This window comes from Dipodomys spectabilis, unplaced genomic scaffold, assembly GCF_019054845.1.
Source record: "Dipodomys spectabilis isolate Male_0828 unplaced genomic scaffold, ASM1905484v1 ptg000338l, whole genome shotgun sequence".
NCBI classification, from domain to species: Eukaryota; Metazoa; Chordata; class Mammalia; order Rodentia; family Heteromyidae; genus Dipodomys; species Dipodomys spectabilis.
This window is the reverse complement of record NW_024871015.1, coordinates 537,229-540,321: the sequence shown is the minus strand read 5'-3', so window position 1 is coordinate 540,321 and position 3,093 is coordinate 537,229. Positions and strand designations below refer to the sequence as shown.

Sequence of the window (3,093 nt, the reverse complement as noted above, 5' to 3'; positions counted from 1 at the left end):
AGCAAAGCTTACTTTGAATCCCTTAGCTCCACAAATCTAACTCAGTTGGACAAATAAGTACTTGAAAAAGCCATCACCTTTGGACCTAGCTATAAAGGCTTCAATGTATGATCAGGTTTAAAATGAAAAAGACTTAAAATAGCCATTGACAAAAAAGGTTGAAATGTGAGCAATCGATTAAACAATATACATTTTTTCCCCACTCTACACAGAATTTTAGGGAAATAAGATCAATAGCATTGCTAGGAACAATAAGGTTTCCTTTTTACAAATAGGCAACGAAAGATATATGCCTATATTAAGATTGCATCATTAACTACTTAAATTTACAAGATACTACATGCTTCAGCAGCACATCTACCCAAATTGCAACAATACAGAGAATTACATGGCACTTCCACAAGGATGATATGGAAATTTGTGAAGTATTCTTCGGATTCAAGAAATGAAAAACAGTTATTAAAAAGTTGATTACAAAGATACAAGTGAAAGAATACATTTAGTTCATAGAATTAAAAGTTTGTCTTCAGTGTATTAACTCTTCATCTTAGAAAGGCCTTTACATAGCATAACCTTTACAAAACATTTGAAATTAGATAACATTGTCATTTTATCCCAAAGAAATAAAATACTATAAGGACCTAGGAAAAACGGAATCTTAAACTGTTTCTATATGGAATGCAATCTGAAAGGACACATTTATTAATGAACCTATATATTATAAATCAATGTAGAATTCAAAGTATTATATTTGGAGAGAATGAAATAGATTTTGGACATTATACAAATAGAATACAGACTATTTTAAAATAAACTTTTTCAGACAAGTACCAGAAATATCTTTAGTTTCTTTACTACTCATTTCAACAGGTAAGTTAAACTTATTTCTGATTTTAAAAAATCACAAACTCTGCAGAAATCATTATAGATATATACAAACAAGTCTTGAATACATTTTGATATCAAAGTCTGGCAATTCACTTGGAAGAATACCATGGAATCCATGAATTTTTATAGTAAGATATTGCTGTTACTTTGTATTGTGAGAATATTTTGGAAGGACACAAAGATGGACCATCATTTTTGAAATTTAAGAAACTTAACTGAACCATTACAACATATGAGAACAATTTGAACAGCCTTCCACAACTTCAAAGATGTAGTGATACATATTATGCTTTTTGCAATATCAAATGCAGTTTCTTCCAAGTTGTTCTTCAGACCTGGTTTGATAAAATGGTTCAACAGAAGGCAATCCAGCATATTTTTTCTACCTCTATTCCCAGCAGCAAGATGCAAGGGGGTCAAGAGGCATTTAGTTTGGACATTGGTATATGCATCATGATGAAGTAAAAAAGAAGCAATTCTGGTATTATTCCATGTATAAGCACTGTGCAGGGGTGTCCGGCCATCGGCAATTATTTCATGAATATCTGCCTCGAGCCACCAACTCATGGACAAGGTCTAAGTGTCCATTGTAGGGTTGCCAATGAAGTGGGGTATACTCATCCTCATTCCTAATATTCACATGAGTGGCCTTTTTGGAAAGTAGTGTCTACACTGTAGTAAGCTGAGTATTTTCGGCAGCCCAAAGAAGAAATTTGCTTGGATCCTTCTCCATCTTTTTTCTTGCAAATGATACCATTCCTCACTTTTTCATCTTGTTCCTTGTCTTCATCAGAATTGCCTAACCAGTGACTTTGAGTACCACTGGGAATGAGGTGCCTATGTATTTCCCCAATAATTCAGATTGGTTGAACTGGTCAGAAAAATCCAATGAATTTTCTGCTTCTGTTTTTTCACCATGATTTGTTTTCTCTTTTTCCATGTTTTCTATTCTAAATTATTCTCACTGGTGAATAGGGAATTGATAGAGAAAAGAGAAAGATTTTCCTCTATATTCAAAGTTATAGGCTGAAAATGATGACCAGTGGTGTCTTCATGTGCAGCTTATTCTAGGAATGAGAAAATAGGAAATAATGCTTTCTATGAAAATGATTGGGATAATGGCAGAGCAGAAAGTGAAATGATGCAAGCAAAAATATAAAAGCAAAATAAATTAAGATAATTATGGAGCAATCATATTATCTATGAGAATCATGAAAAAGAGAGAGGAAGAGAAAGATGTACAATGACCTAGCTAGCCACAAATTCCATCCATGCCTCTGATCAATTTATAGAGGAAACAATTTTATTTTTAAAAAAGAGATGGAAATAGAATTTATGTATTTACTTGAAATTAGTAAATACATTTTAGTAGCCTACCCAAAGATACATAGCTTTGACTAAATTACAGACAAGAATATAAATCCTTGACAATTCTAGTAACAGATCTGACAAATCAGTTAAATCACACTTTTCCTGTACAATGAACGAATGTGTCTATTCTAGAAAAGCAGCTAGAGAAGGAAGGCCGATTGTATCTGTAACAAAACTTTGTGGAAAATGGTATTGAGGATTACTTACTGGTGATCCACTTGCACTGGAAGCGTGATTCTGAACTATTGCTTGCTGATTCTGAATTATTGCTTTAATCATTATATTCTCCAGGAAGAAAAAGTGAGATTTAATTGATAGCAAAGAACTACTAATACATTTTGACTTCTCATTAAGCACCTTCAATCATCAAAATCACATGAAGACAATAGACAGGCCTACTTATTTTAGATGAAAATGTGTGTCTTTACAAAAACAAGAAATTTAAGTAGTCATACAAAGGACTTCTATTTTATTACTGCGTTATACTTTTTCCTAATGTTGGGCAACAATAAATAATGGACCTATTAGAAAGCTCTTATACCTCATATGTTCAATAGTGAGTCCTCTTATATTATATCATGGTATTTTTTGTTTATGGCCTTAAGAAGAAATTTACTACCATGAATTTCTGACAGGACAATATCATCACTATACATCTTGTTTCTATACACTCAGTTTTAAATTACTATCTAAGTATGTGCATTAATAACTATAGAGGAAAAAGAAGCCACACTGGTGGCTTTTGTTTTTAATCCTAGCTAATAAGAAAGATGAAATCTGAGGATTGTGGTTTGAAACCAGAAAAAGCAGGGGAAAAAAAGGCCATTAAATTCT

At 32.5% G+C, this 3,093-nt stretch overlaps 1 pseudogene; it reads left to right on the top strand.

Annotated features, from left to right (window-relative positions):
- The first annotated feature begins 340 nt into the window (after positions 1-340).
- Positions 341-440, top strand: LOC122095167 (annotated as a pseudogene).
- The last annotated feature ends 2,653 nt before the right edge of the window (positions 441-3,093 follow it).